Genomic DNA, 21,190 nt, shown 5'->3' on the forward strand with positions numbered 1-21,190 from the left:
CTCACTTTCACTTAGATTACGAGGCAAGGTGAGATTTTCTGAGTGTTTGGTTTAAGTAACAGAGGAATTCACCACTGTGTCATAACACAAATATAACCTTTTTAAAACTATCTCCAGTGTTTGAAATCTAGAAGGAATGTGACTATATTGAAGGAATCTTGTACATGTGGAATGTTGAGGGCTACCTAATTGGGTGGGACAGTGAGGACACCATCACCTTACCATCTCCATCCTAATTACACCAATCGCAGGAAAGCCTGCTGCCAAGTGAGTCCCTTAGGTGGGCAATTAATTCCCTCTTAAAGGCCTTACATTGCTGAGCAGGTGTTGACCCAGGGGGGTTGAGGGACTCAACATACAGAGTGTATCACTATCTCCCCAGTGACAAAGCTGATTTACAGAAGAAGTGCTCAATGGAGAGTCTCACCAAGGGGGACTTCCACCACCACATCTTTGATTTGCAGGAAGCTCACTATGGGCTAGTCAAGTACTTGAGTGGTAAAAGATGGATGCAAACATATGTACAAATTAGAGCCAGCAGTAAGTCATTTGGCTCCTGGAATTTGCACTGCTTTTCAAGAATCATGGCAAGATGTAATTGTACTTGCAAAACATTCCACATGTAACAAGCCTTCTTAAAAAGGAGTGATGGAAGTGCCTCCTCAGTTCTCCAGACAGTCATCAAAAACTCCATCAGTTCCAAGATCACACCCCACATTTGTAAACCTAAATTGCCAGTGCCAAAGAATCACTTTGGCAGCAATCAAAAGTTATCACACCATAAAAGGGTTCCTATATTGGAATGGATAAACTCAACATTTATGTGCCAGGTTAATCTATGTCAATGGGGCAAGCACCGCATCTTTACACTGTTTATTGTGTTTGACTAGTGAGACAGATGGCAAGATGCCTTTTTTGGAAAGCTAATGGAGGAACTTGGAAATTGGACAAGAAACCCCGAAGGACTGCTGTAATTCAAGAAGGTGATTCACTATTACCTTGTCAAAGGGGCCTCATCTGCAACACCCACATTCTGTGAAATAATAAAGACATTCTGGTTTTCCATGTTTAATTGCATAAGTGCAGATACTAGTAGTTGCTGTCCAATTTGAATATAATTAATTGAGTGCTGTTGGCTTCCCCATTATTTTCAAAGCAAATGCAGCTTATCATTTGCAAGGACACTGTAATTTGGTTCGAACAAAGGGTTAATGCTGTTAATGTCAGTCATCACTGTTCCCAACATTTAAACTATGAGGCAGTTAAATGGTAGCTTTCTCCAAAACGAGGACCTGTACAATGTATCCAAGAATCTGGGGACCGTTTCTAGTTGTCGGCCATCCAGAAGCTACAGCATCCCTTTCATTGGCTGCATCAAATTAAATAGTTAGAACCTGTCTCCCAGTGGCAGTAAACCTATTCCAAACCAAATATTTGGCTTCTTGTGTTGAGAAGACATATTGTGATTCCAGGTAGGACTAAGTGGGCGGCACAGTGGCACAGTGGCACAGTGGCTAGCACTGCTGCCTCACAGCACCAGAGACCTGGGTTCAATTCCCGCCTCAGGCGACTGACTGTGTGGAGTTTGCACATTCTCTGTGTGGGTTTCCTCCGGGTGCTCCGGTTTCCTCCCACAGTCCAAAGATGTGCAGGCCAGGTGAATTGGCCATGCTAAGTTGCCCATAGTGTTAGGTAAGGGGTAAATGTAGGGGTATGGGTGGGTTGCACTTTGGCGGGTCAGTGTGGACTTGTTGGGCCGAAGGGCCTGTTTCCACACTGTAATGTAATCTAATCGAAGTATGTAATTTCAGAGCAGACAATATTCTGTTTGTTAAGGAAAGAAACACAAGATACTACACACTTGAATTCCCAAATATGCCTGATGGATAAGGCTACATAGCCAGTGTGCATTTCTGTAACATAACCTTTTCAGAAAGTCCTAGTATTTGAAGAAATACATGCTTGACATTAATGTAACAGACATAAGTAGCCTTTATAGGAATGGCACAAAGACATATAAAGATTTAAAAACTCAGCTGCAATTAGTGAATGAGATTCTATTTGACTCACAATTTTCAAAGTTTACTCGTATTAGGATACACATCACACTGGCAAGTATAAACAAGCGTCGAGAGACATCTAAAATTGAAACATTATCGAAAAAGATAAATTCAACCGCATGTAAATTGGAAATACAAACTAACATCTTGTGCATTTATCTGGGTGCATTTTTAATGTTAAATGAATCTGTTGCTTGAAGGCCATTATTCCAATGGAAAAGGAGATACTTGTTGGAAGGGTGTACTGTCTGGTTGCAACTCTAAATATTTAACTTCTTGGCTTCTGTCAATGTCAGAACAACAATTGGAATTAGTGGATTTTTTTCTGCATATATTTATGACCTGTGATTCTTCGGAGTTACATTTAGAGAGTGAAGGCCCAAATGTGACAACTATTCTCGAAGCATTTATAAAATTGATTTTCTTACCTTGTATCAATTACTTTTTCATGAGCCATTTTCATCAGCAGACTTACACTTACTTGAGTTTTTAATGCTTGTTTGAACACAAGCTCACAATTAAAGACACAGTTTTCTAATTAGATACATACAACATGTTCAAACTCAATACAGCAATCTAGCCTGATTGAATATCCCCTCTTCAACATTTCCCTTTATGATCTTGAATTTCAATTTGAACCATCTCAATTTAATTCCCTGATGTGTCATATATTGTTGTCCATCCTTGCTGAATACAGTCACAGATGGTTAACACAACACTTTGTCTGTAAACTCCGTATTGAAATGTACTTGGGTAAGGGACAATCAAAGCATTAGGAGCCATTGCGTCCAGACAATAATGATGGCCAGCGAAACCAAATTGGAAGGATTTCAGCCTACAAAATAAATTTTTAATAAGATTGAATAACAGTAACACACTTCAATAATTCCTGTGTAAAACCAAGGACAGGTCTGACGTTCTTGTCCTTTAAATGAACCTATTCAGTGTAATAAAATCTTACATTCAATGTATGTTTGTGATGAACAAGCTAAAGTTAAATTCAATTTATATTTTACTAGCTCACATTGAAACTCATCCAAATAACAACTAACAAGATCTGCATTGGAACATCATTTTTTATATGAGTAGGTTGCCATTAAGAACAGTGAAGAAAGCAAGCATAACTATTATGAAAGGTAACTTTATTTTTACTGAAGTCAATGGATAAAGAATACAGAATGCATATTGAGCTAAAAATCTCCTTTGTCTGAGCCACTGTTGAGAATGTATTTCAGCTCCTTTGTGTTCTGACCTTTTTACACCTGATTTTCGTGTCACAGGCTGTCAGCATTATACTTCGTGTGGGCCCTCGTTCCTGTGTACACCCAGCTGAGAGGCCTTTGGTTCTGGGTCATGAAGCCCAAAGATCCTGTTTTGAAATGTTTATTAAAAATAGGTGCATACTGTTGCAGATCTGATTGACTTCCTTCAAGGACCTGTGGAAGGTTCTCTGATACAAGCAGATTCTTGGCACAACTCTGGATCATGGGCAAATGTTGTGGATGTGCTGAGAGTGCATTCTCTATACCATGAGAATGATTTTGTGTTGCCATCTCTATTGGATACATTCCTCGCAGTTTAAATTGTGATTCTAATCACATGACATTCTGACTATTCCTGATGATGAACTATTTTTATTTGTGCTTTCATGTTATTGCATGATAAGATCCAAAAACCTTGGATTGAGGTAAGCAGTGGCCAGTTAAAGGGGAGAAACTGAAGGTATTGGTGAGTGGAAGTTGAGGAATATCTATTTCAAAGGATTGGGCGGCATGGTGGCTCAGTGGTTAACGCTGCTGCCTCACAGCACCAGGGACCCAGGTTTGATTGCAGACTTGGGCGACTGTGTGGAGCTTGCACATTCTCTCTGTGTTTGTGTGGGTTTCTTCCGGGTGCTCCGGTTTCCTCCCACAGTCCAAAGATGTGCAGGTCAGGTGAATTGACCATTCTGAACTGCCTGTAGTTTTAGGTGCATTAGTCAGAGGGAAATGGGTCTGGGTGGGTTGCTCTTTGGAGGGTTGATGTGGACTTGTTGGGCCGAAGGGCCTGTTTCCACATTGTAGGGAATCTAATCATCCCCATTTTAGACCCTTCCCCAAATCAGAGACCCACTTTTTGTCAAATTAAGGAGCAAAAGTAAGGAACATTGATACCCAGATTCATTTCTGAGACTGAGAACATTGGTGTGTTTTTTTCAATAATATGCAACGTAGGAAGGATCAGCCTATGAAAATAACTGACCATAATACATTAGAATTTTCTGAAATGGGCTCATAGAGGATTTGAAGGACAAATGGAAACAAAGACATTATTAAAAGTTCTATTCAACATCACATGATACTGATAGAGTAAATACATAAGCACTTTTGAGCAATTAAATTGTATATTTTTGATAGAAGAATTCAAGATGACCTTCGGAAGGAGAGCAGGATGAATATATCATTTTTGATTAATTCTTGGGATAAGAGCCTACAGGAAAGGCCAATTATTATTGCCTAAGTGTATCAGCTGTAGCTCAGTTGAAAACTCCTACCTCTGAGTTACAAATGTCTGGGTTCAAATTCCACCTCAGCCATCACAAGCCAACAAAACATTGCAGTTTTGAGGAAGAGCTATAGATTTGGAGGTACCACCAACTGAAACACTAAACCAAGGGCATTGCCTGCTGTGGATCTAGAAGATCCAGTGGCATAACTACAAAAAAAGGGCAGGAATATTATGTGTGGTGAAATGATTTATAAGACATAGGATTGTTATGGAAACTGCTATACCATGACAGCTTTCCAATTTAGGATGATGTGTAAATTTGAGGAAAACTTGTAAGTAGAGTTGGTTGTGCATGTGTCTGTTGATTAAGTTTTCTGTCCAACTCCGTGGGCTACCTCATAATTTTCCCAGTAGAGTCCAAATTGCACCTCTGGGTAGTTGTGTGGATTTTGAGGGCTGTAAGAGGGACAGATAACGTAAGACACTACAGAGCTTATCAAAAATTTTAGTCTGCAAATTTAGACCACAGACTGAGTTTAAATATTGCTTTGAATTTTCCACTTCCTGTCCCTATTGGATGAAAGGTGGTGAGAGATGGAATTGGGATTCTTCCAGCATCAATGGCAAAATTATGAGGTAGTCCACAAAGTTGGATAGAAAACTTGATCAAATAAGATTAGCAACTTTGTTGGAGAAAGCTTTATTGTTCCTTGGACATCACTGAAGAGCCAAACAATCAGATGAGATATATTTTTAAGGTCTTTGAATACCTATTTTGAACCTTCTAAAAACATTACTTATGAATGGTATGTACTTAACATCAGAACTCAGGAGAAAAGCAAGTAATATATACGGAAGGACCAACAGAAAGATCAAAATCAGCATAGAGGATGCAAATATACTGGAGGACAAATGCAAAAGAATAGGAAACCTACATCACATGGGAAAGGCAGTGGTCTAACTGCACGAAGATGAATCACTTTGCACCCAAATACTTTGCTGGGAAGTAACAAAGCAGGCTTACACAAAAAGCTGCAGGAAAGATGTTTGACGATGATCCTGATGAATCAGTCTTCACCATATAACAGGCTGTCACCATCCAGTCTCAAGGTGATAAATGGCTTGTGACTGTTAGAATGGTGACTGTGGAAGGAGAGCACAAAATGAATGTGAAGTGCCAGATAGACATCGTATCTAAGTGCAACACTGTGAAAATTGCAAACCTGTGTGAAGTCCCTTAAGATATTGACTCAAAAATGAATCCATCAAAGGTTAAGTTGGAGTTATATAATGGTGTGATGCTGAAATCCTAGAGGACAAATGAAGCTCGGAACTAAAGAAGATTAATTCCAGATAGTAAACACTAAGTACACTCTCTCATCCCAGCTCAAACAAATCTGTTTGGACTGGTAACTCAGATGTAAAAGAAGAAAGTTGCAGTGTTTTGTAGGGCACCGTGTCATTAACTGCTGAACAGACACCCCAAAAAAGAATATTTTCACAAATTTTGGATGTCTTTCAGGTGAATATCATTTCAAAATAATTGTGTTTGTGAGACCAATACTGTACTTCTAATGAAGTTTCAGATCTTGTCAAGTCTAGTCTGAAATACAATACATAGGAGCTGGAACAGAAGGAGTAATCAAGAAAATGGCAGCTCCAAGTGACTAAACAGCACAGTAGAAGTCAAAGAAACACAAGAAAGCTAAGAGTGATACAAAATTGAAGCAATCCTGATGCAGGAAGAACAATCAATTGAATTTACATCCAATTATCATAAACCAAAAGACATTTCCCATCACTCCAGGAATGACCAGATACCCAACCAATCAACAATGTCTAATAGTACACATTCAGGAACACCTGAACACTTTCAAGATAATCTGTGCAATGGATGGCGCAAGGTCAGACTATAGTGAGACAGACTAGAATGAAGTGTTTTAATCATGTCTGTTTTTTTTGATAAAACCATATATACCAGATAACTTACAAGTGCAAATGATAGTGCATGCATTTTTTAATGAAGACATTTTTCTTGAAAAGGGGAATATTTGAAGAAATGCATGTGTACACTCTAGCTTAAACACACTGCCCTCTCACAGGCATGAGACCTGTGATGTAGTTACTTTCTATGTGAAGGGATAAAGACAGGAGCCAATAAAGCCAGCACATGGAGCAAATTTAGATCATAAATGTTTAATTAGAGATGCGCTAATTTCAGAGAACTGAGTTGGATAATTTGGATTTTACAACCTGTGGGCAGAAAGAGCTATACTAAGCAATGTTTAAAGAGGAGATAGTTTGAGTACAGCCTGTGTACATTATCTCAACTGACTTCAGATGGAACTTCTCCATTGTTAATGCTGCATTCAAGTTGGTCTTCTCTATCTCAAGTACTTCTTTAGCCCTCAACAATGAACTCTTCATAAAGCCAAATTATACTAAATCTTCAATAATGTTTCAAAGCTAGGAGGTATAGAATACATGCCTCTGGAACATTGCTTGGATATTAGTTAAATTTTTTAGAATTACATTAATTTAACAGCATAGAAACAGGTCATTCTGTCCAACCAGTCTGCCTGCGAGTTGTAAATACCAAATTGATCAGTTCATTTCCCTGCACAGTTCTCAGAAATTAGCACATCTCCAGTTAAGCATTTATGCTCCAGTGGTATCTTCTCCCATTTCTCTTCACCTAACCCAATCAGCATATCCTTTTACATTTTTTAATCTATCTTGTGCTACTATAGCTTGTTGTTAAGTACATCATTAACTCTTTCTAGGACTTCAGCATTTTTGCCATTTTGCGAATAAAAATAGTCCTGAATTCCTATTGTATTTATTTCTGATTGTCTCTGTATATCTCCCGATATCTCTCTATCTGTTCATTCAGGAGGTGGTGGTGAGTTGTATTCTTAAATCGCTGCAGTTTGTTTGGTGTAGATAAACACACAATGCTATTAGCGAAGGAATTCCAGGATCCTGACCCAATGTCACTGAAGGATCGGTGGTATGTTTCCAAGATAGGTTAGTGTATGGCTTGAAGGGAAACTTGCAGGTGCTGGTGTTTCTATGTATCTTCATAATGGCAGGGGTCATGGGTTCAGAAGGTGCTGCCTGAGGAATCTTGGTTAATTTCTGCTGTGCATCTTGTAGACATTTCACAGTGCTGTTACTGGGCATTGATTAACATAAGAACTAGGAACAGGAATAGGCCATCTGGCCCTTTGAGCCCATTCTGCCATTCAATAAGCTGATCTTTTTGTGGTCTCAGCTCCACTTACCCACCCTCTCACATTACTCCTTAATTCCTTTGCTGTTCAAGAGGCCATCTATCTTAGCCTTAAAAACTTTTGATGAGGAGGCCTCAACTACTTCAATTGGCAGGGAATTCCACAAATTCACAACCCACTGGGTGAAAATGTTCCTCTTCAAGTCAGTCCTAAATCTGCTCCCCCTAAATTTCAGGCTATGTTCTCTTGTTCAAGTTTCACCTCCTCTTTCCTTCTGTTATCAACTAGCAGATTTTGGGAAGATTTGTAGCTCAGGTTGAGGTTCTGGAAGTAGGTTTGCTCTCTGAGCTAGAAGATTCATTTTTAGACATTTCATCACCATACTAGGTAACATCTTCAGTGAGCCTCTGGATGAAGCACTAGTGTTTTAGCCCACTTTTTATTTATGTGTTTGGATGTCCTTGGGTTGGTGGTGTCATTTCCTGTGGTGACATCATTTCCTCTGGTGATTTCATTTCCTGTTCTATTTCTCTTGGGGTGGGAAATGGGATCCAAGTCAATGTGTTTGCTGCTAGAGTTCCAGTTGGAATTCCATGCTTCTAGGAATTCTTGTGCATGTCTCTGTTTGGCTTGTCCTAGCATGGATGTGTTGTCCCAGTCAAAGTGATGTCCTTCCTCATCTATATGTAAGGATACTAGTGAGAATGGGTCATATCTTTTTGTGGTGAGTTGATGTTCATGTATCCTGGTGTCTAGTTCTCTGCGTGTTTGTCCAATGTAGTGTTTGTTACAGTTTGTGCAAGGTATTTTGTAAATGACATTGGTTTTGCTTGTTGTCTGTATCGGGTCTTTCAAGTTCATTAGCTGCTGTTTTAGTGTGTTGGAGGGTATGTGGGCTACCATGATGCCAAGCTGGCATAAAATTCACTAAAGAGGAGAAAAACATCAACAAATTGCATTCCGAGGTGTCAAAGTAGAACAAACAGCCAATGGGGAACTTCAATCCAGCGTCTACAGGAAAACATACGGACCAAATACTGAATTACAGAAGGAATCATCCCAACACCCACAAACGAAGCTACATGAGAACAATATTTCAATGAGCCAACACACACTGCAGCACAGAGTAACTACGAAGAGCAGAGGAAATTCACCTACACAGTGTATTCAGAAAAAAATCGGTAACCAATGAACACAGTCCACCAATTTCTCAGCAACAAAGCCAAACAAGCAGACAAACCACGTCCGGAAACCCTAGGCACTTTCCCCATGTCAAAGATATCTTGGAAATGACAGCCAGACTACTCAGACCTCTTGGAGTCATGGTAGCCCGCATACCCGCCAACACACTAAAACAGCAGCTAATGAAATTGAAAGACCCGATACAGACAAGAAAAATCAATGCCATTTACAAAATACTGTAACAAACACTACATTGGACAAACAGGCAGAAACCTAGCCACCGGGATACATGACCATCAACTGGCCACAAAAAGACATGACACACCCTCACTAGTATCCTTGCATACGGATGAGGAGGGACACCACTTTGACTAGGACAACAACTAGGGCAACTAGAAGGTGGCTGAGGAAACAGCGGAGGCATTGGTTGAGATCTTTCAAAAGTCACTGGAGTCAGGGAAAGTCCCGGATGATTGGAAGATCGCTGTTGTAACCCCCTTGTTCAAGAAAGAATCAAGGCAAAAGATGGACAATTATAGGCCAATTAGCCTAACCTCGGTTGTTGGTAAAATTCTAGAATGCATCATTAAGGATGAAGTTTCTAAATTCTTGGAAGAGCAGGGTCAGATTAGAACAAGTCAACATGGTTTTAGTAAGGGGAGGTCATGCCTGACAAACCTGTTGGAGTTCTTTGAAGAGGTGACAAGTAGGTTAGACCAGGGAAAACCAGTGGATGTTATCTACCTAGACATCCAAAAGGCCTTTGATAAGGTGCCACACGGGAGGCTGCTGAGCAAGGTGAGGGCCCATGGTGTTCGAGGTGAGCTACTGGTATGGAATGAAGATTGGCTGTCTGACAGAAGACAGAGAATTGGGATAAAAGGTTCTTTTTCGGAATGGCAGCCGGTGACAAGCGGTGTCCCGCAGGGTTCAGTGTTGGGGCCACAGCTGTTCGCATTATATATTAATGATCTGGATGAAGGGACTGGGGGCATTCTAGCGAAGTTTGCCGATGATACAAAGTTAGGTGGACAGGCAGGTAGTACTGAGGAAGTGGGAAGGCTGCAGAAGAATCTAGACAGTTTGGGAGAGTGGTCCAGGAAATGGCTGATGGAATTCAATGTGAGCAAATGCGAGGTCTTGCACTTTGGAAAAAGAATACAAGCATGGACTACTTTCTAAACGGTGAGAAAATTCGTAAAGCCAAAGTACAGAGGGATCTGGGAGTGCTAGTTGAGGATTCTCTAAAGGTAAACATGCAGGTTGAGTCCGTGATTAAGAAAGCGAATGCAATGTTGTCATTTATCTCAAGAGGGTTGGAATATAAAAGTACCGTTGTGCTACTGAGACTTTATAAAGCTCTGGTTAGGCCCCATTTGGAGTACTGTGTCCAGTTTTGGTCCCACACCTCAGGAAGGACATACTGGCATTGGAGCGTGTCCAGCGGAGATTCACATGGATGATCCCGGGAATGGTAGGTCTAACATATGAGGAACGGTTGAGGATCCTGGGATTGTATTCATTGGAGTTTAGAAGATTAAGGGGAGATCTAATAGAAACTTACAAGATAATACATGGCTTGGAGAGGGTGGACACTAGGAAATTGTTTCCGTTAGGCGAGGAGACTAGGACCCGTGGACACAGCCTTAGAATTAGAGGGGGTAAATTCAGAACAGAAATGTGGAGACATTTCTTCAGCCAGAGAGTGGTGGGCCTGTGGAATCCATTGCCACGGAGTGCAGTGGAGGCTGGGATGCTAAATGTCTTCAAGGCAGAAATTGATAAATTCTTGATGTCACAAGGAATTAAGGGCTATGGGGAGAATGCGGGTAAGTGGAGTTGAAATGCCCATCAGCCATGATTGAATGGCGGAGTGAACTCGATAGGCCAAATGGCCTTACTTCTGCTCCTATGTCTTATGGTCTTATGGTCTTATATCCATCCTAGGACAATCCAAACAGAGACACACACAAGAATTCCTAGAAGCATGGCATTCCAACTGGAACTCTATCAATAAAAACATTGACTTGGATCCCATTTACCACCCCGAGAAATAGACAGGAAATGACACCACCAGAGGAAATGATGTCACAACAGAAAATGACATCACCAACCCAAGGAAACCCAAACACATAAATAGAAACTGGACTATATCACGAATGCTTCATCCGGAGGCTCAATGAAAATGTTACCTAATATAGTGATGAAACGTCTGAAATTGAACTTTCCTGCTCAGCAAGCAAACCTACGTCCATGTTATCTATTCGCTTCATAATTTTCTATGTTTCTATAAGATCCCCCTTCATTCTGCTAAATTCCAATGAATAGAATCCCAGTCTATTCAGCCTTTCCTCATAAGCCAACCCCTCAAATCCAGAATCAAGCTAGTGAACCTTCTCTGCACCCACTCCAATGCCAGTTTATCCTTTGTTAAGGATTCCAAAACTGCACACAATATTCCAGGTGTGGCCTCACCGGCATCCTGTACTGCTACAACAAAATCTCCCTGCTTCTAAACTCAAACCCTTTCGCAATGAAGGACAAAATTCCATTTGCCTTCTTAATTACCTGTTTCACCTGCAGACCAACCTTCTGCGATTCATGCACAAGGACATCAAAGTCCCTCTGTATAGCAGCATGCCACAATCTTTCACTGTTCAAATAATAGTCTGTTTTATTGTTAGTTCTACCAAAACGGATGACTCTACATTCATCAACATTGTACTCCATCTGCCAGACCTTTTCCCACTCACTTAAACTCTCCATATCCCTCTGCAAACTTTCAGGATTGTCTGCACATGTTGCTCCACCATTCACCTTAGGGTCATCTGAAAACTTTTGCAAACTTTGAAGGGAAAGGATATCTGAGGATGCGGTCAAGATTTGTAGAAAGTGGGCAGGCTTTGGTGAGTCAGGAGGTGAGTTGCTAACTGCAGGATTTCTCGCCCCTAACCTTTGATTTCCTGTTTGCATGCATGGATGGTCCAGAACATTTTCTTTCTGTCTATTATATCAAACAATTTGAAAGAACCTTAACAGGGCAATTGCGAACTTTCTTCTTTTTGGAGGAAATAAGCATTAGTACTTTCAATCATTCTTGATGGGTATGACCTCTCTGTTCAAATCTCTTCCTCATAAGTTTTATTTTGCATCTTCTCCAGTACCACCTGAATTTTTTTTAATATAATGTGGAGACCAGAATTGTTCACAGTATTGTTAAAGTGGTCTAATCAAGGTTGTAGAAATTCTTAATGTAACTCCTCTGCTTGTTCAAATTCTATCCCTCTGGAAGTGTATCCAGTGCTGGATTTACTTTATTATCCGAATAATTTGTGATGCCTTTATTCTTCTTACCAAAATAGTAATACCCCATTGTTAGCTGCATTGAAACTAATTTTCCTGTTATACATTGTTCAATAAGCTTAATGTTGTGTTCTATTGTATTTTTTCTCATTATTAAATTTCTCTCCCTCAATTTGGTGTCATCTATAAGCTTTCAAATCATAGTTCTAATTCCATTATTCACATTATTATCTAACTGGTGTATATCAGTGGTTCAAGCACTAATCCTTATTGAACACAATTTCTCCCCTTTTGTCAATCTGTGTACCTACCCTTAACTTTCTTTTTTTAATTAGTGTTGTAGCTAGTTTTTTATATATTCTGCTATCAGTTCCCTGACTGCATATGTCATGACCTTAACCTTGAGTCTACAAAAGCTTTAATGAAAGCCTTGTGAAAATCCAACTATATTGCATCTATCACCTTTGCTCTTCTCTTTTTTACTTCTTCAAATAATTCATTAAGATGTGACAAAAGAAAGGCCCTTTCATATGAGAATTGTATTATCTACTTTATTATATTTCAGACTTATAGACATTCTTCGATTATAACTTGAGTAAAATTCCAACATATTTCCTAATATTGAAGTTAAGCTAACAGGAATTTCAACTCCTTTTTTGAATAGAGAATAACGTTAGCTGTTTACCATCCCTCTGCCATTATTCTCTTCTTATTAGTTTAATGGTATATAAAAGTGGCCCTTCTATCTCTTCTGTTGATTTTTTAAATGCCTGTAAATACTGTGAATATTACCTGATTTAAGAGGGGAGGTGATGGCCTAGTGGTATTACTACTGGAGTGTCAATTAGAGATCCAGGTCATGTTCTGGGAACCTGGGTTCCAGTCCCATCATGAGAGATGGTGGAATTTGATTTCAATGTAAATCTAGAGTTAATATTCTAATGATAAACATGAATTTATTGCAGGGAAAAACCCATCTGGTTCACTAATGACCTTCAGGAAAGGAAATTGTCAACCTTACCTGGTCTGGCTTACATGTGACTCCAGACCCACGGTAATGTGGTTGACTCTTGATTGCTATCTGGGCAAATTAAAGATGGGCAATAAATACTGGCCTAGTCAGTGATGCCCTCATCCTGAGAATGAATTATTTTTTAAAAAAATGAGTGTTTTAATCTCTTTAAGTTTATTGATTATATCCACTTTTCATCTTGGATATTATGTTTTTCTTAATGTTTTTGTGTTCTATTTTTCTAAAAAATAATTGTTCTGTAGTATTAGTATTATAATGTCAGTTTTCTATTGCATTATAGTATCGTGTTTCTTCTACGATGTAAATGTGCCTCTTTTACAAATACAGAAATTGCTGGAAAATCTCAACAGGTTCTTTGTTAGAAAGCAGAATTAATGTATCAGTTCCAGTGACTCTTCTTAAGATTCCTTGGGAATCCTCAGCATCATTTTCTGCTTGGGACCCCTGCAGCCTTCTGGACTCAATATCGAATGTTAGGGCTTGAGCACCTCCCATGTCCTTACCCCAACCCCATGCACCAGTCTTTGTCATCACATGTATTGCTACCACAACCAACCCATTGTCAGCTACTCACAGTCTCCATTAGCAGCTATTGATTCCCCCAGGTTGACCTTTGCCCATTGGTCAGTCTGCCCAACTTATTGTCGTCTCTCTCTGGGCTCCATCTCCACCTATCATTTACTCATTCCCCCTCCCCCTCCACCCCATCTTTGGCATCCGTTCCAGTTCTGAAGAAGGATTACTGGACCCAAAACGTTAACTCTGCTTTCTCTACACAGATACTGCCACAGATACTGAGTTCTTTCCAGCAATTTTTGTTTTTGTTTCTAATTTATCAGCATCCACAGATCCTTGGGAGGGTTTCTTTGCCCCTTTTACAAGCTTGCCTTCTACATCTACCCTCCTGTTTGGAATTCACGGCTTGTCTCACACTCTGATTTATACCCATTCTTTATCAAGCTCTCTAAATGAAAGATTTCTTTATATTCCTCACTTTTTGTTCTTTCGAGAATTGTCATTTTTTAAAATTCCATGTTTGACATTTATGTTTGTAAATACAAATATTGTATACATTGAATTAACCAGCAACATTAAGAAAAAATATCAATGTTAAGTCACTTCTTATCACAAGCATACATTCCAGACTTAGCAGTTCGTACAAAAATTAAATTGTGTATTTTAGGCTGCATTTGTGATTGGTGATAAAACCTGGGTTAGAGCTGTTTATAAACTAAAACTGTTGCCATGGTATTGAGTAGCTTCACTTTGCACTGAGGCTCTGATTATAATAGTAGTGTAAATTTAGATGCAGGGAACATCATGACACCAGATTGCAGCAAATTGAGATTAACAGAAAAAGGAACATTCAGGCGTGTTTTTGAATTCACAGGAAAAATAAGCATTTAAATCTCATGTAGACAAAAATAATTTCTTGTTCTTGCATTTGAGAATGCAAAAATTTGTATGAGATTACTGAGAATAGCTTGCATAACTGTCAGATACATTCAGCAGGGTTATATACTGTTAATTCAGCATTTTCTGATTTGCATATAGGAGGTCAGAGCAAGTGAGGCACCAATGATATTGCATCCACTTATCAGTGGAAAATCAGATGGACTATTCCAACCTCTCAGTGTGAATTTTTAGATTCTACTTCCAATATGAATTAGTAAAATTTGCGTCATATGCTGAAATGAAGCAATTATAATAACTATTCTGATTATTAATATGATCTTTAAAATTGTTAAGATTAGATACTAACTTGATTCATTATCAAAGAAGAGTGCATCCCATCCAAGTCTGATTGGTCCCAAGGTTCAGGAGGTGTACAAAACTGAAACCTGTGATGAAATATTGGCCACAGTTACGTATTTCCACATTGCTTCTAATTTACCCTTAGGAGGTCTGTGAGCTTGCTATTCGATTGGGCTCTCTGCAATCATTCAATCAGTTCTTCACCATCCTATTTCACTTGAATCAAATTCATTCTTCAAGAAGGAATTATAACCCAAGTAGAAATTAACCTTTAAATTTTCCCTAGATGCACTCCGTCCACAGAATATAGGAAAAGGTTTGCCTTGAAACAGTCTGAAGATTTCTAGGAGTAACAGCCAGGCAGATTCACTGATGGCGATACACCGTTAGTAGCTTTCACATGTTAATATTGCAAGTTTTATTTGTAATTGGGGATCATATTCAGTCAGATTTTGGCTCAGAGAATCCTGTGGCAGATTGTGTGAGGAATGGCAGATGAAGCTTCTGATGTTGTGCTATCTACCTAAAGAAATAACTATTCTGGACGTGCCTTGTGAAATCAGTACCATTCCTCACATTACTCTGCATTTTAATAGCAGATTTGGAAAAGTCTGCCAAGTCTATATGAGACCAGATTTTTAGAACTTATTCCATCTGGAAGGACATTATGGAATAACACCATTTAATTTTAGTAATTGCCAGCTGCCAGTTAAGGAAAATCATCAGCATAATTTTACAAAGCACAAATAAATGCTCTTGTATATGTGAAAGCTATTCAATATCTACTGCTCAGATTCCATTGTTAATGTGGTCCTTCTCATAGTGAGATCAAAGTTAATGATTTATTTTAAAAAACCTTTATTAAAATTTAAGCATATCATTGTGTAAATCGAAGAAATCATTATATCATCCACAACAGTTTCGACAAATATCAGCTTTTCCTTTCAGATTTAGTTTTCTCTGGGCTGACCTTTCCAAAGTCTTGGCAAAGTGCCAATTTCAAGGAGTTTCATGGAGGATTTCTCTCGGTGAACTCTACCAAGTATTCTCATACAATACTTATAGTGCTCACCTCATTGATTATGCAACACATTTCCCATGGTGCCATTCTCAAGACATGTAGGACAATGCAGAAGTGTACCCTAGTGGTGGTACTCTCTGACAATTCCTGCCATTTTGAAAGCTGGTCACATGCAAGTTTGAACAGTCAGGAATCGCCCTGCACAGCTCCTGTATATAAGGATTTCCAAAGATTACTGCCGATAGAGGCTGAGGTACAGTCCAGTTCACAGACAGGATCTGGAGGTCTTGGCAGACAAGATGACACAGAGGAAGGTTGTCCTTGCTCCCCATGATAGCCAGAGAAGACCAAGGCATTGACCCTGCCAGCCTGATCCCACCAGCCTGATCCCAAGCTGCTTTTTCCAGCATCTAGATGAAGATCTACCCATTCCACCAAACTGTCTATCTGTTCTCTGTGCAGCCTATTCACTCACTTGGGACACCTCAATACTTTTCCTATGCATGCACTGATATTAACAACTGTGCCAGACACTTTCATTTCACTCAGTCTCTACGTTTGCCTCATTGCAGGATAAAACAGCCCATAAAAGAATCAAAAGGCCACAATGGGGGCTGGGGTGGCCAACATTTGTCTGCTCATCCCCAATGAGGAGAAAGTCCTTGAATTTGCAGAAAAAGCTCGAGGTTGTTAATGTGAGATGCTGAGTAAGATTCATTATTGCTGTTTTGTTCTACTCTCCCATTACAACCATTGTGAACCTATTCTCTATATGCTTAATCTTCTATACCTATTTTGCAACTCGTGCTTTCTTGTCTTCCAAAGGCACCTACATCATTGAAGGAACATCTTCCTGTGAGAGACAGAGTAAAGGTGCTCCAGGCAACACCACCTCCTTCTCCATCTCTGTGGAAGAAACCACAAACCCCTTTGAAGAAGCACTGGAAATACTATTTACTGCACCCTCAACAAGCTCAGGTACTGGCACCTTGGTAGGTCTATTAATAAGTTCTGATGAACCCATCACTGCCATGTCTCCGCAGATGGCTGAGGAAGAAGTATTGCAAATCACTGACACTCTGGGAGGACTGAAGGAGACTAGGTACATTCTTAGTCCCAGAAAGGTGAGGCCTCCTTGTGTCAGCTGTTACTATCTTAGTGCAAATACACAGTCATTCACAGGAATAGCAAACAGGTTTGTCAGAGACAGGAAACTGAATCAGAGGTTGGAGGACTCCACCAATGTTACCTGTACCATGCTGGCACTGGGATCCGTATATCTCTCTTGCCTCCTCGGTTGGTACCTGCCATGGACAACCAGATCCAACAGAATACTCAATGGCTGCTGGAGACGCACACAGATCTGCATTCCATCCCTATAGTTATTGATGTTCAGCCTGAACAGCGAGGCAGCAGTGTGATTAGGAATCTTGACTTCATTCCAGGACTACCTTCCTCTTGAGGAGACAGGATGATACCAGTAGGCAGCCAGACAAAGGAGAAACCATATATAGCACCACCCCTACCCCCAATAACTCTTCTCTTTGAATGTTTCAATGGTACCTGGCCCCTCCACCTCCATTCTGAATTCAACCCTCAACCCTGAGGAAGTTCAATCCAAGGAGAATGAACTGACACCTGGCCAGGAGACTCAATACCAGTTTGGGTCCTCCAGCTCCACAATGCTCCTGCAGCTGTAACTCAAAACCTCAAAGCCAGCTGCACAATGGGCCAAGCTCCCTCAACTCCAGCTCAAGACCTCAGCACTGCACCCAGATATAGTCAGAGGCCTTCTGGGGGTATATAGATGGCACTTATATGTAAGCATATTTTCACTCCACTCCCATCTGCATGAACCACCAGTCCTTGTCTCTTTCCTTGCCACTTAGCACAGATGCAAATTTATGACACATGTCACGGTTGTCAGAAGTTCTAAGTCAATTCAGCGGAGACAGCTGTCACTCGGGGGGCCTGTGACAATTAGTCAAGGCTAGCACCTGATATTAGTCCAAAGGCTGGGGAACAGTCAGTGAGTCATGTCGGACATTCTGAATCAGGATCTTCTCTTGCTTAATGCCCATCTTGGCTCTTTCTGCCATACCATGGGCTGTTTTCTCCTGGAATGAGAGTGAGGGAGGGATTGAGTGAGAGGGAAGTGTGTGGCACAGCGGTTCGTGATAGTGCTCATGGACTAAAGATGGTGAGATGTTCCAAGCAAGGGCATGGAAGATTGGGATTTTGGGTGAGGGTGAACAAATGTTGGGAGGATGTTGTGTGTAATTGTGAGAGGGTATAGCATGAGTCTTGATAGGAAATGGGTGCCTTCACAGAGATAGTGTGAGGTGGCAGGGAGAAGATGGTGGCGCTACCCTGGCAGAGTGGAGAAGATCATTGACCTTCTGCCTCCACTGGGCATTCCTCCAGATGACTAAGACTACAATAATCTGGGCAGCAGCATCAGCCCAGGCTGGCAGGGTGAGATGATGTGGCCATCTCTCCTAGTCCTGGGGGAAGAGGTCGGCACCACCCATCCACCAGAATTCCAGATGACTTACCACAAAGTGGGGCACCAATTTCCCTTTATCTACCAAGTCAAAGGCAAATGTCGAGTATCATGTGGAACAGTTCTAAACTGGCAATGCTTGTCTGGGTGCACAATGGCCTTTCTAAAATGCCATGGGTACTAAGGATGCTGCTCCATTCTAGAACAACTCGCCAGGAGTGAATTCTTCCAGGCCTAGAATTGGGCTGGCATCAGTGGTAAGGGGAACCATAGGGTGGAGTAGGTAGTTAATGAGGTGCTAGGAGAAAGCGAGGACTGCAGATGCTGGAGATCAGAGTCGAGAGTGTGGTGCTGGAAAAGCACAGCAGGTCAGGCAGCATCTGAGGAGCAGGACGATCAACGTTTCGAGACATTCTTGATGAAGGGCTTATGACCGAAACAATGATTCTCCTGCGCCTCGGATGCTGCCTGACCTTCTCTGCTAACCCAGTTAATGAGGTGCATTTGAAATACGAACATGAGAAAACTCACTAGGACTCAAGAGAACCCCTCCATAAAATTTGACAAAGCTCACACTTACCTGACCTTACAATCTTAATATAGAACATAGAACATTATAGTGCAGTACACCAGCCCTTGATGTTGCACCGACCTGTCATTAAAATCTGAAAGGTAAAAACAATGACTGCAGATGCTGAAAAGGGCTTTTGCCCGAAACGTTAATTTCGCTGCTCGTTGGATGCTGCCTGAACTGCTGTGCTCTTCCAGCACCACTAATCCAGTATTAAAATCTGAAGCCCATCTAATCTACACTATTCCATGTACGTCCACATGCTTGTCCAATGACAACTTAAATGTACTTAAAGTTGGCGAATCTACTACCGTTGCAGGCTAAGTCATACCATTACTACTCTCTGAGTAAAGAAACTACCTCTGACATCTGTCCTATATCTATCATGTCTCAATTTAAAGCTATGCCCCTTTGTGCTCATCATCACCATACTTGGAAAAAGGCTCTCCCTGTCCACCCTATATAACCCTCTGATTATCTTATATGTCTCTATTAAGTCACCTCTCAACCTTCTTCTCTCTAACGAAAACAGCCTCAAGTCCCTCAGCCTTTCCTCGTAAGACCTTCCCTCCATACCAGGCAACATCCTAGTAAATCTCCTCTGCACCCTATCCAAAGCTTCCACATCCTTCTTATAATGCAGTGACCAGAACTGTACACAATACTCCAAGTGCGGCCACACCAGAGTTTTGTACAGCTGTAGCATAACCTCATGGTTCCGGAACTCGATCCCTCTAATAATAAAAGCTAAAGCACTGTATGCCTTCTTAACAACCCTGTCAACCTGGGTGACAACTTTCAAGGATCTGTGTACATGGACACCAAGATCTCTCTGCTCATCTACACTACCAAGAATTTTACCATTAGCCCAGTACTTTGCATTCCGGTTACTCCAACCAAAGTGAATCACCTCACACTTGGCCGCATTAAACTCCATTTGCCACCTCTCAGTGCAGCTCTGCAGCTTATCTATGTCTCTCTGTAACCTACAACATCCTTCGTCACTATCCACAACTCCACTGACCTTAGTGTCATCTGCAAATTTACTAACCCACCCTTCTACACCCTCATCCAGGTCGTTTATAAAAATGACGAACAGCGGTGGACCCGACACCGACCCTTGTAGTATGCCACTAGTAACTGGACTCCAGGATGAACATTTCCCATCAACCACCACCCTCTGTCTTCTTTTAGCAAGTCAATTACTGATCCAACTGCTATATCTCCCACAATCCCATTCCTCCGCATTTTGTACAATGGCCTACTGTGGGGAACCTTATCGAACACCTTGCTGAAATCCATATATACCACATCAACCGGTTTACGCTTATCTACCAGTTTGGTCACCTTCTCAAAGAACTCAATAAAGTTTGTGAGGCACGACCTACCTTTCACAAAACCGTGCTGACTATCCCTAATCAAATTATTATTTTTGAGATGTTTATAAATCCTATCCCTTCTAACCTTTTCCAACACTTTACCAACAACTGAAGTAAGGCTCACGGCCTATAATTACCTGGGGTGTCTCTACTCCCCTTCTTGAACAGGGGAACCACACTTGCTATCCTCCAGTCTTCTGGCACTATTCCTGTAGACAATGATGATTTAAAGATCAATGCCAAAGACTCGGCAATCTCCTCCCTGGCTTCCCAGAGGGTCCTAGGATAAATCCCATCCGGCCCAGGGGACCTACCTATTTTCACACTCTGCAGGATGTCTAATACCTCTTCATTGTGAACTTCAATCCCATCTACTCTAGTAGCCTGTATCTCAGTAATCTCCTGACAACATTGTCGTTTTCTAGAGTGAATACTGTTGAAAAATATTCATTTAGTGCTTCCCCTATCTCCTCTGACTCCACACACAACTTCCCATTGCTATCCTTGATTGGCCCTAATCTTACTCTTGTCATTCTTTTATTCCTTAAGTATCTATAGAAAGCCTTAGGGTTTATCCTGATCCTATCCGCCAACAACTTCTCATGTCTCCTCCTGGCTCTTCTGAGCTCTCTCTTTCCTGGCTACCTTGTAACCCTCAAGCGC

General features: G+C 40.8%; 1 protein-coding gene across 2 annotated transcripts in view; it reads right to left on the minus strand.

Moving 5' to 3' along the window:
* Positions 1-21,190, minus strand: part of oprl1 (opiate receptor-like 1) — a 156,561-nt gene that overhangs the window by 111,436 nt on the left and 23,935 nt on the right. The window contains exon 1 of one of the 2 annotated variants that reach the window (XM_072556741.1): positions 15,061-15,121. The exons of the other annotated variant lie outside the window; for it this stretch is intronic. The gene's annotated coding sequence lies outside the window, so the exon portion shown is untranslated. Of the gene's footprint in view, positions 1-15,060; positions 15,122-21,190 lie in introns of those variants that run through there. 2 annotated transcript variants of the gene reach the window in all.

This window comes from Chiloscyllium punctatum, chromosome 37 (genome assembly GCF_047496795.1).
Source record: "Chiloscyllium punctatum isolate Juve2018m chromosome 37, sChiPun1.3, whole genome shotgun sequence".
NCBI lineage: Eukaryota > Metazoa > Chordata > Chondrichthyes > Orectolobiformes > Hemiscylliidae > Chiloscyllium > Chiloscyllium punctatum.